At 43.1% G+C, this 13,162-nt stretch overlaps 2 non-coding genes across 2 annotated transcripts; both read left to right on the top strand.

Annotated features, from left to right (window-relative positions):
• Nucleotides 1-7,705: 7,705 nt before the first annotated feature.
• LOC126877380 (small subunit ribosomal RNA) lies at nt 7,706-9,628 on the top strand. Its single transcript, XR_007694971.1, has one exon. It is a non-coding gene; the product is annotated as a small subunit ribosomal RNA (ribosomal RNA).
• Nucleotides 9,629-12,427: 2,799 nt separating this feature from the next.
• On the top strand, nt 12,428-12,582 carry LOC126877387 (5.8S ribosomal RNA). The gene has a single exon (XR_007694974.1). It is a non-coding gene; the product is annotated as a 5.8S ribosomal RNA (ribosomal RNA).
• Nucleotides 12,583-13,162: the final 580 nt, after the last annotated feature.

Genomic DNA, 13,162 nt, shown 5'->3' with positions numbered 1-13,162 from the left:
CTCTTTTTCGATTAATTCGTTAAAAAGCGTTATAACGTACGAATATTTTTCAAGAAATCGTTATAACTCGATAAAATACGTCGGGATTAAGCGTTTATATCGTCGGCAGACGGATATAAAAACGTTTGGACCGACACGACCGGTCGTTGGAACATAGAAAAATTCCGAGCCGGTACGTTGGGACTTAGAAAAATTCCGAGGGCGAAAAAGTTTTTTCGAGTTTATTCGTTAAAAAGCGTTACAAGGTATGAATTTTTTTGCATAAATCGACGTAACTCGACGAAATACGTCGGGATTAATGGTTTATTTCCGTCCGAGAACGATTTTTAAAAACGGACCTATGCGGCCGGTCGTTCGTACTTAGAAAATTTTCGGACCGAACACTCTTTTTCGATTAATTCGTTAAAAAGCGTTATAACGTACGAATATTTTTCAAGAAATCGTTATAACTCGATAAAATACGTCGGGATTAAGCGTTTATATCGTCGGCAGACGGATATAAAAACGTTTGGACCGACACGACCGGTCGTTGGAACATAGAAAAATTCCGAGCCGGTACGTTGGGACTTAGAAAAATTCCGAGGGCGAAAAAGTTTTTTCGAGTTTATTCGTTAAAAAGCGTTACAAGGTATGAATTTTTTGCATAAATCGACGTAACTCGACGAAATACGTCGGGATTAATGGTTTATTTCCGTCCGAGAACGATTTTTAAAAACGGACCTATGCGGCCGGTCGTTCGTACTTAGAAAATTTTCGGACCGAACACTCTTTTTCGATTAATTCGTTAAAAAGCGTTATAACGTACGAATATTTTTCAAGAAATCGTTATAACTCGATAAAATACGTCGGGATTAAGCGTTTATATCGTCGGCAGACGGATATAAAAACGTTTGGACCGACACGACCGGTCGTTGGAACATAGAAAAATTCCGAGCCGGTACGTTGGGACTTAGAAAAATTCCGAGGGCGAAAAAGTTTTTTCGAGTTTATTCGTTAAAAAGCGTTACAAGGTATGAATTTTTTTGCATAAATCGACGTAACTCGACGAAATACGTCGGGATTAATGGTTTATTTCCGTCCGAGAACGATTTTTAAAAACGGACCTATGCGGCCGGTCGTTCGTACTTAGAAAATTTTCGGACCGAACACTCTTTTTCGATTAATTCGTTAAAAAGCGTTATAACGTACGAATATTTTTCAAGAAATCGTTATAACTCGATAAAATACGTCGGGATTAAGCGTTTATATCGTCGGCAGACGGATATAAAAACGTTTGGACCGACACGACCGGTCGTTGGAACATAGAAAAATTCCGAGCCGGTACGTTGGGACTTAGAAAAATTCCGAGGGCGAAAAAGTTTTTTCGAGTTTATTCGTTAAAAAGCGTTACAAGGTATGAATTTTTTTGCATAAATCGACGTAACTCGACGAATACGTCGGGATTAATGGTTTATTTCCGTCCGAGAACGATTTTTAAAAACGGACCTATGCGGCCGGTCGTTCGTACTTAGAAAATTTTCGGACCGAACACTCTTTTTCGATTAATTCGTTAAAAAGCGTTATAACGTACGAATATTTTTCAAGAAATCGTTATAACTCGATAAAATACGTCGGGATTAAGCGTTTATATCGTCGGCAGACGGATATAAAAACGTTTGGACCGACACGACCGGTCGTTGGAACATAGAAAAATTCCGAGCCGGTACGTTGGGACTTAGAAAAATTCCGAGGGCGAAAAAGTTTTTTCGAGTTTATTCGTTAAAAAGCGTTACAAGGTATGAATTTTTTTTGCATAAATCGACGTAACTCGACGAAATACGTCGGGATTAATGGTTTATTTCCGTCCGAGAACGATTTTTAAAAACGGACCTATGCGGCCGGTCGTTCGTACTTAGAAAATTTTCGGACCGAACACTCTTTTTCGATTAATTCGTTAAAAAGCGTTATAACGTACGAATATTTTTCAAGAAATCGTTATAACTCGATAAAATACGTCGGGATTAAGCGTTTATATCGTCGGCAGACGGATATAAAAACGTTTGGACCGACACGACCGGTCGTTGGAACATAGAAAAATTCCGAGCCGGTACGTTGGGACTTAGAAAAAATTCCGAGGGCGAAAAAGTTTTTTCGAGTTTATTCGTTAAAAAGCGTTACAAGGTATGAATTTTTTTGCATAAATCGACGTAACTCGACGAAATACGTCGGGATTAATGGTTTATTTCCGTCCGAGAACGATTTTTAAAAACGGACCTATGCGGCCGGTCGTTCGTACTTAGAAAATTTTCGGACCGAACACTCTTTTTCGATTAATTCGTTAAAAAGCGTTATAACGTACGAATATTTTTCAAGAAATCGTTATAACTCGATAAAATACGTCGGGATTAAGCGTTTATATCGTCGGCAGACGGATATAAAAACGTTTGGACCGACACGACCGGTCGTTGGAACATAGAAAAATTCCGAGCCGGTACGTTGGGACTTAGAAAAATTCCGAGGGCGAAAAAGTTTTTTCGAGTTTATTCGTTAAAAAGCGTTACAAGGTATGAATTTTTTTGCATAAATCGACGTAACTCGACGAAATACGTCGGGATTAATGGTTTATTTCCGTCCGAGAACGATTTTTAAAAACGGACCTATGCGGCCGGTCGTTCGTACTTAGAAAATTTTCGGACCGAACACTCTTTTTCGATTAATTCGTTAAAAAGCGTTATAACGTACGAATATTTTTCAAGAAATCGTTATAACTCGATAAAATACGTCGGGATTAAGCGTTTATATCGTCGGCAGACGGATATAAAAACGTTTGGACCGACACGACCGGTCGTTGGAACATAGAAAAATTCCGAGCCGGTACGTTGGGACTTAGAAAAATTCCGAGGGCGAAAAAGTTTTTTCGAGTTTATTCGTTAAAAAGCGTTACAAGGTATGAATTTTTTTGCATAAATCGACGTAACTCGACGAAATACGTCGGGATTAATGGTTTATTTCCGTCCGAGAACGATTTTTAAAAACGGACCTATGCGGCCGGTCGTTCGTACTTAGAAAATTTTCGGACCGAACACTCTTTTTCGATTAATTCGTTAAAAAGCGTTATAACGTACGAATATTTTTCAAGAAATCGTTATAACTCGATAAAATACGTCGGGATTAAGCGTTTATATCGTCGGCAGACGGATATAAAAACGTTTGGACCGACACGACCGGTCGTTGGAACATAGAAAAATTCCGAGCCGGTACGTTGGGACTTAGAAAAATTCCGAGGGCGAAAAAGTTTTTTCGAGTTTATTCGTTAAAAAGCGTTACAAGGTATGAATTTTTTTGCATAAATCGACGTAACTCGACGAAATACGTCGGGATTAATGGTTTATTTCCGTCCGAGAACGATTTTTAAAAACGGACCTATGCGGCCGGTCGTTCGTACTTAGAAAATTTTCGGACCGAACACTCTTTTTCGATTAATTCGTTAAAAAGCGTTATAACGTACGAATATTTTTCAAGAAATCGTTATAACTCGATAAAATACGTCGGGATTAAGCGTTTATATCGTCGGCAGACGGATATAAAAACGTTTGGACCGACACGACCGGTCGTTGGAACATAGAAAAATTCCGAGCCGGTACGTTGGGACTTAGAAAAATTCCGAGGGCGAAAAAGTTTTTTCGAGTTTATTCGTTAAAAAGCGTTACAAGGTATGAATTTTTTTGCATAAATCGACGTAACTCGACGAAATACGTCGGGATTAATGGTTTATTTCCGTCCGAGAACGATTTTTAAAAACGGACCTATGCGGCCGGTCGTTCGTACTTAGAAAATTTTCGGACCGAACACTCTTTTTCGATTAATTCGTTAAAAAGCGTTATAACGTACGAATATTTTTCAAGAAATCGTTATAACTCGATAAAATACGTCGGGATTAAGCGTTTATATCGTCGGCAGACGGATATAAAAACGTTTGGACCGACACGACCGGTCGTTGGAACATAGAAAAATTCCGAGCCGGTACGTTGGGACTTAGAAAAATTCCGAGGGCGAAAAAGTTTTTTCGAGTTTATTCGTTAAAAAGCGTTACAAGGTATGAATTTTTTTGCATAAATCGACGTAACTCGACGAAATACGTCGGGATTAATGGTTTATTTCCGTCCGAGAACGATTTTTAAAAACGGACCTATGCGGCCGGTCGTTCGTACTTAGAAAATTTTCGGACCGAACACTCTTTTTCGATTAATTCGTTAAAAAGCGTTATAACGTACGAATATTTTTCAAGAAATCGTTATAACTCGATAAAATACGTCGGGATTAAGCGTTTATATCGTCGGCAGACGGATATAAAAACGTTTGGACCGACACGACCGGTCGTTGGAACATAGAAAAATTCCGAGCCGGTACGTTGGGACTTAGAAAAATTCCGAGGGCGAAAAAGTTTTTTCGAGTTTATTCGTTAAAAAGCGTTACAAGGTATGAATTTTTTTGCATAAATCGACGTAACTCGACGAAATACGTCGGGATTAATGGTTTATTTCCGTCCGAGAACGATTTTTAAAAACGGACCTATGCGGCCGGTCGTTCGTACTTAGAAAATTTTCGGACCGAACACTCTTTTTCGATTAATTCGTTAAAAAGCGTTATAACGTACGAATATTTTTCAAGAAATCGTTATAACTCGATAAAATACGTCGGGATTAAGCGTTTATATCGTCGGCAGACGGATATAAAAACGTTTGGACCGACACGACCGGTCGTTGGAACATAGAAAAATTCCGAGCCGGTACGTTGGGACTTAGAAAAATTCCGAGGGCGAAAAAGTTTTTTCGAGTTTATTCGTTAAAAAGCGTTACAAGGTATGAATTTTTTTGCATAAATCGACGTAACTCGACGAAATACGTCGGGATTAATGGTTTATTTCCGTCCGAGAACGATTTTTAAAAACGGACCTATGCGGCCGGTCGTTCGTACTTAGAAAATTTTCGGACCGAACACTCTTTTTCGATTAATTCGTTAAAAAGCGTTATAACGTACGAATATTTTTCAAGAAATCGTTATAACTCGATAAAATACGTCGGGATTAAGCGTTTATATCGTCGGCAGACGGATATAAAAACGTTTGGACCGACACGACCGGTCGTTGGAACATAGAAAAATTCCGAGCCGGTACGTTGGGACTTAGAAAAATTCCGAGGGCGAAAAAGTTTTTTCGAGTTTATTCGTTAAAAAGCGTTACAAGGTATGAATTTTTTTGCATAAATCGACGTAACTCGACGAAATACGTCGGGATTAATGGTTTATTTCCGTCCGAGAACGATTTTTAAAAACGGACCTATGCGGCCGGTCGTTCGTACTTAGAAAATTTTCGGACCGAACACTCTTTTTCGATTAATTCGTTAAAAAGCGTTATAACGTACGAATATTTTTCAAGAAATCGTTATAACTCGATAAAATACGTCGGGATTAAGCGTTTATATCGTCGGCAGACGGATATAAAAACGTTTGGACCGACACGACCGGTCGTTGGAACATAGAAAAATTCCGAGCCGGTACGTTGGGACTTAGAAAAATTCCGAGGGCGAAAAAGTTTTTTCGAGTTTATTCGTTAAAAAGCGTTACAAGGTATGAATTTTTTTGCATAAATCGACGTAACTCGACGAAATACGTCGGGATTAATGGTTTATTTCCGTCCGAGAACGATTTTTAAAAACGGACCTATGCGGCCGGTCGTTCGTACTTAGAAAATTTTCGGACCGAACACTCTTTTTCGATTAATTCGTTAAAAAGCGTTATAACGTACGAATATTTTTCAAGAAATCGTTATAACTCGATAAAATACGTCGGGATTAAGCGTTTATATCGTCGGCAGACGGATATAAAAACGTTTGGACCGACACGACCGGTCGTTGGAACATAGAAAAATTCCGAGCCGGTACGTTGGGACTTAGAAAAATTCCGAGGGCGAAAAAGTTTTTTCGAGTTTATTCGTTAAAAAGCGTTACAAGGTATGAATTTTTTTGCATAAATCGACGTAACTCGACGAAATACGTCGGGATTAATGGTTTATTTCCGTCCGAGAACGATTTTTAAAAACGGACCTATGCGGCCGGTCGTTCGTACTTAGAAAATTTTCGGACCGAACACTCTTTTTCGATTAATTCGTTAAAAAGCGTTATAACGTACGAATATTTTTCAAGAAATCGTTATAACTCGATAAAATACGTCGGGATTAAGCGTTTATATCGTCGGCAGACGGATATAAAAACGTTTGGACCGACACGACCGGTCGTTGGAACATAGAAAAATTCCGAGCCGGTACGTTGGGACTTAGAAAAATTCCGAGGGCGAAAAAGTTTTTTCGAGTTTATTCGTTAAAAAGCGTTACAAGGTATAAATTTTTTTACGGGAATCGTTCTATCTCTATTAGATACGTCGGGATTAAACATTTTTATCGATTTTTTCAAAAAATTAGCGTTCGTCGAACTGACACGACTGGGATATTTTTCTAATTTTTTCGTTAATTAACGTTACAAGGTATATATTTTTTTGCATATTTCTACTTATTTTAACGTATTGTAATTGATTATAAACTTATTTTTTGTCCGTATTCGATAAAAGAGTATGTTTACTGATGCAATTTTTCGGTGAAAAAAAAAATTAATTTTTTGGTAAAAATGCATTTCTATTATGTTAATAAAACGTCTGGTAATGTATTTCGATGGTTGGATATTGGCTTTGTATAGTAGTGATCGAGCGTTCGCGAGACTAAGTTCCAGCGTCCCTTCCGAACGGTACGTTGCTACGGAGGTTTTGCACCGTAAGCGCGCGGCCGCTAGCCCGGCCGGCGCCGGCCTTCCGGCTGGCGCTTTCGTATCTATAAGAGAGACGTCGAGCCGGACGGTTCGGTCGGAACAGCGTTGAGCGCGTGGCTATTCTACGGCCTCGGTTGAGAATTCAGTCACCGCTCCTCGAGTCTTAGTGTATTTTACGCTATTTCTCGACTGTTCCTCCGTTCTCGTTCTGGTTTTTTCTCTACACTGCTGCGCCGCGGGTCGCTGTCCTGGACGTAATGACCAAATATCGTGGCAAGGTTCCCCTGAGTCGGGAAGCTGGTGACCTGTGTGTACGTATTCTAACAAAAATTGTTAGATGCGTGTGTGCTTGTACTAACTGAGCATCGATTCATTCAAAAGAGTATAACCGTCTGCTTTCTATAAAAACTTCTGCTTTCGCAGAAGTATCCGATGAGGCGGTAGGAGCGTACTATCTTTGCGTAGTATGTCTTCTGCCGAAAATGTTCTACCGATTGAAAGAATATTCTTACGGTATGTCCAGCGCGACGCACTGGGATACGCGCTTGTTCGTTCAGCGTGAGGTGCGTATACGTGCTTTACCGCTAAGATATTCTAATAAGTCTTTTTACACGAAGACAGCATTATGGAAATGTTCCTTTAGAAGTACGATTCTAAACATTTTATATAAGACTATGAGAAAGAGAGAGAGAGAAGAGAGGAGGTGGAGTTGAGAATTACAAAGTGGCTGCGAGCGGCGTTCGAAGATTATTACTGAACTATGGGTGTATCTCGAACGTCGCTAGGAGATATATTTTATAGATATATCTATCTTAAGAACGAAAAGTCTCGTCGTACGGTGCTTACGTCCCACCTACGACACGAAGAGAACTTAAACGAAATTTATAAGAATTGTTATACGAATAAGATCCCTGGTTGATCCTGCCAGTAGTCATATGCTTGTCTCAAAGATTAAGCCATGCATGTCTCAGTACATGCCGCATTAAGGTGAAACCGCGAATGGCTCATTAAATCAGTTATGGTTTCTTAGATCATACCTACATTTACTTGGATAACTGTGGTAATTCTAGAGCTAATACATGCAAACAGATTCCGACCAGAGATGGTAGGAATGCTTTTATTAGATCAAAACCAATCGGTGGCGGATGGCTCGTCTGTCCGTCCATCGTTTGTTTTGGTGACTCTGAATAACTTTGTGCTGATCGCATGGTCATCTAGCACCGGCGACGCATCTTTCAAATGTCTGCCTTATCAACTGTCGATGGTAGGTTCTGCGCCTACCATGGTTGTAACGGGTAACGGGGAATCAGGGTTCGATTCCGGAGAGGGAGCCTGAGAAACAGCTACCACATCCAAGGAAGGCAGCAGGCGCGCAAATTACCCACTCCCGGCACGGGGAGGTAGTGACGAAAAATAACGATACGGGACTCATCCGAGGCCCCGTAATCGGAATGAGTACACTTTAAATCCTTTAACGAGGACCAATTGGAGGGCAAGTCTGGTGCCAGCAGCCGCGGTAATTCCAGCTCCAATAGCGTATATTAAAGTTGTTGCGGTTAAAAAGCTCGTAGTTGAATCTGTGTGTCACAGTGTCGGTTCACCGCTCGCGGTGTTTAACTGGCATTATGTGGTACGTCCTATCGGTGGGCTTAGCTCCTCGCGGGCGGTCCAACTAATATCCCATCGCGGTGCTCTTCACTGAGTGTCGAGGTGGGCCGATACGTTTACTTTGAACAAATTAGAGTGCTTAAAGCAGGCTACCTTCGCCTGAATACTGTGTGCATGGAATAATGGAATAGGACCTCGGTTCTATTTTGTTGGTTTTCGGAGCCCCGAGGTAATGATTAATAGGGACAGATGGGGGCATTCGTATTGCGACGTTAGAGGTGAAATTCTTGGATCGTCGCAAGACGGACAGAAGCGAAAGCATTTGCCAAAAATGTTTTCATTAATCAAGAACGAAAGTTAGAGGTTCGAAGGCGATCAGATACCGCCCTAGTTCTAACCATAAACGATGCCAGCCAGCGATCCGCCGAAGTTCCTCCGATGACTCGGCGGGCAGCTTCCGGGAAACCAAAGCTTTTGGGTTCCGGGGGAAGTATGGTTGCAAAGCTGAAACTTAAAGGAATTGACGGAAGGGCACCACCAGGAGTGGAGCCTGCGGCTTAATTTGACTCAACACGGGAAACCTCACCAGGCCCGGACACCGGAAGGATTGACAGATTGATAGCTCTTTCTTGATTCGGTGGGTGGTGGTGCATGGCCGTTCTTAGTTGGTGGAGCGATTTGTCTGGTTAATTCCGATAACGAACGAGACTCTAGCCTGCTAAATAGACGTAACTTATGGTATCTCGAAGGCCCCCGGCTTCGGTCGGTGGGTTTTTACTACCAACGTACAAACAAATCTTCTTAGAGGAACAGGCGGCTTCTAGCCGCACGAGATTGAGCAATAACAGGTCTGTGATGCCCTTAGATGTTCTGGGCCGCACGCGCGCTACACTGAAGGAATCAGCGTGTTTTCCCTGGCCGAAAGGCCCGGGTAACCCGCTGAACCTCCTTCGTGCTAGGGATTGGGGCTTGCAATTATTCCCCATGAACGAGGAATTCCCAGTAAGCGCGAGTCATAAGCTCGCGTTGATTACGTCCCTGCCCTTTGTACACACCGCCCGTCGCTACTACCGATTGAATGATTTAGTGAGGTCTTCGGACTGGTGCGCGGCCAATGTGATAAGCATTGCCGATGTTACCGGGAAGATGACCAAACTTGATCATTTAGAGGAAGTAAAAGTCGTAACAAGGTTTCCGTAGGTGAACCTGCGGAAGGATCATTAACGATACGATACCAAAAGAATTTGACTTGAACACATATAAAAACTATGAAATATATATCACAATGGTCGGTAAGGAGCCGTACTCCTCCTGTATCGACGAAAGTATATACGACGTATTAACAAGCTATATACTTTAACAAACGAAAACGCCAGGGAGCTTGGCAACCTCCGTTGGCACGAATAGAAATATTCTTAAGGAGGAGACGACCCTCCAGCTACGGAATTATACGAAGAGAAGGTGGCACTCTCTCTCGATCATCGGGATGAAGAGATATATATATACAAGTATAAAAACGAAATGCGAATGAAACTTATTCGAGGCGCCTGCGTGAGGTCGTAAACAGAAAGACCCGCCGTCTCCGAATAAAACATATAACATATAATATATATATATATATATGAAATTCTAATAAAAGGGAACTCTAGCTTCGAAAGAGCCAACAAAAGTTAAGGCTCGATATCAAACGAAAAAATTACGATGGAAACCAGGTGTAAAGAGAAATGCAGTCGTGGCGCCTGCGAGAGGCCGTACACAGAAAGACCCGCCGTCACGATCTCGTATTTCGTATTTGCATCGTGGAAACCGTACAAACGAAATATAAAAGTCCATGCAAACTAATAAGAAAATCTCTAAAGTGCCTCGTGTCGGAGTGATCATGCTCGCCTATTCTCTTCTATGTTTCGTGGTCTGTGTTGCGTTTGTTCTCCTCCTAGCAACGGGACATATCGAAGACTCCTCTTTGGGATCGAACGAAGCGTCTAGAACGAGTCGACGAGAGCGAAAGAACTTGTAGCGAGTCGCGCAGAGCGAAAGGATACCGATATACATCTTCGAAGGTTCTCTTCGAAGATCCATGGATACCTTCTGCGTCGACTTCTCTCGTCTCTTTCATCGAAACTCTCGTCGTTCTCGAAACGTGCTTCCTACCCAAAGGGCGTGTGCTCTTCGTATGTCGTTTCGTTCGAAATAACGAAACCACGTGTAACATACTCGTGGATCGGGTAACCTAGAACGAAGACGCATCGCGTGGATGTTGGCCCGCTATGCGACGATGACCGATGATGATGATGATGATGATATGATGATGATGATGATGTCGATGTCGACGACGACGACGATGAAGACGATGTGTAGCAACGATTCGTAACTAGTCTAGCCGAAGTTCGTTCAGAGGGGAACGCCGCCGGCTTCGAAGCCTCGATGTCGTGAGTCGGACACCCGTGCCGTCGCTAGAGTTTTTCAAACTCTGCTTCTGGATATTGGGACGAAAGACCGCTCGAGGACGACGACAGCCGTGCGTGCGTATCCCATCGAATTTTTTTTACACCACCTGAACGAGACTAAAGTTTCGTCTAGTTGATCGTCTACCGTCGCATAATGTATATTATATACCGTTCAGAGGGGACCGGCTGTCTATCCTCGTTGTCGTGAGTCGGACACCCGTGCCGTCGCTAGAGTTTTTCAAACTCTGCTTCTGGATATCGGGACGAAAGACCGCGCGAGGACGACGGATGCGAGTCCCATCGAATTTTTGACTTACACACTACCTGAACGAGACTTAAAGTTTCATATAATATACCGTTCAGAGGGGACCGGCTGTCTTTCCTCGTTGTCGTGAGTCGGACACCCGTGCCGTCGCTAGAGTTTTTCAAACTCTGCTTCTGGATATCGGGACGAAAGACCGCGCGAGGACGACGGATGCGAGTCCCATCGAATTTTTGATTTACACACTACCTGAACGAGACTTAAAGTTTCATCCAGTTTGTCGTCTATCATCTCATATATAATATACCGTTCAGAGGGGACCGGCTGTCTATCCTCGTTGTCGTGAGTCGGACACCCGTGCCGTCGCTAGAGTTTTTCAAACTCTGCTTCTGGATGTTGGGACGAAAGACCGCGCGAGGACGATGGATGCGTGTCCCATCGAATTTTTGATTTACAAGACACACACTACCTGAACGAGACTAAAGTTTCATCGAGTTTATCGTCGCATAACCCGTTCGGAGGGGACCGGCTGTCTATCCTCGTTGTCGTGAGTCGGACACCCGTGCCGTCGCTAGAGTTTTTCAAACTCTGCTTCTGGATATCGGGACGAAAGACCGCGCGAGGACGATGGCTGCGAGTCCCATCGAATTTTTGTTTTTTTTTTTTTTTTAAAGAAAAAACACCACCCGAACGGAGATGTGTTCTATCTTTCGTCGATTTTTCATGCTTTCAGTCGGTCGCGTGGTCGCCATCCGTTCGGAGGGGATCGCCGGCTTCGAAACCTCGATGTCGTGAGTCGGACACCCGTGCCGTCGCTAGAGTTTTTCAAACTCTGCTTCTGGATATTGGGACGAAAGACCGCTCGAGGCGGACGGCCGCGCGAATCCCATCGAATCTTTACTATCACCCGAACGATGGAGAGATGCACGCGCGCTGTTTCTTGAATAATTGGACGAGAGAGTAGAATCAAACACATATATAACATGGGCTAGCCACCGTGCTTACTCGTTCGCGAGATCGTGTGCTGTACAGAGGATTCAGAATCGGGTGTATATATCCCCGTCGTTTCCTGACGAACGGAGCTTCGATCTCGATGGTTGTTATATATCATAATGTACTTTACGCCCGGCCGGCGAACGCGCGTATCTTCGCGCGTTCGTCGTTTTCTTTTTTTTTCGAACGTTTTTGTGTCGTCAATCCTATGGCGACTTCTGCGCGTTCGATTCCCGTTGGTCGAACGTGACGGAACTCGGCTTCGCTAGAACCGAGAAGAGTACATTTGAGTATTGAACTGTTGTAAATTTATAAAAGATTACCCTGAACGGTGGATCACTTGGCTCGTGGGTCGATGAAGAACGCAGCTAATTGCGCGTCAACGTGTGAACTGCAGGACACATGAACATCGACATTTCGAACGCACATTGCGGTCCACGGATACAATTCCTGGACCACGCCTGGCTGAGGGTTGCTCACGTAAACCTAAGACTGCTTGCGTTGCGTATCGTTACTCTCCGTATCTGTCTCTCTCTGTCCCTTCTTGCCTTAACAACCCGCCGTCGTTCTTCTTTATATAAGAGAACGTTTCAGAGTCGGACGAAGGTACAAGAACGAGGATACGAATAAGAGCGGACGGAGAGAACATACGCGACGTACGAGCGATTGTTGGACGCTCGTCGGCGTTCGTCGCGGTCGTGCAGAGACCGTGCAAGTCGTACGCATGCTCGATATATAATCTATCGTGTTCACGGGAGACTACGAAACTCTACCTCTGTCTCTCTCTGTCCCTTCTTGCCTTGACAACCCGCCGTCGTTCTTCTTAAAAATTATAAGAGAACGTTTCAGAGTCGGACGAAGGTATACGAAGGGATACGAATAAGAGCGGAGAGAACCGGTCACGGACCTGCGTGAGTGCTCGCGGCGTCGTGAGTCGTCCTTACGAGGGCGACCGCCCGCTTATGCACCGCTTCGTGTATCGGTTATCGAACGTATATACTCGTAGTGTTCTCCTCGTGACCGATTTTTTTTTTCATATCAGGCGATATATGCTA

Source organism: Bombus huntii, unplaced genomic scaffold (genome assembly GCF_024542735.1).
Source record: "Bombus huntii isolate Logan2020A unplaced genomic scaffold, iyBomHunt1.1 ctg00000156.1, whole genome shotgun sequence".
Taxonomy (NCBI): Eukaryota; Metazoa; Arthropoda; class Insecta; order Hymenoptera; family Apidae; genus Bombus; species Bombus huntii.
The sequence above is the reverse complement of the archived record's forward strand: the minus strand, read 5'-3'. Positions and strand labels throughout refer to the sequence as shown.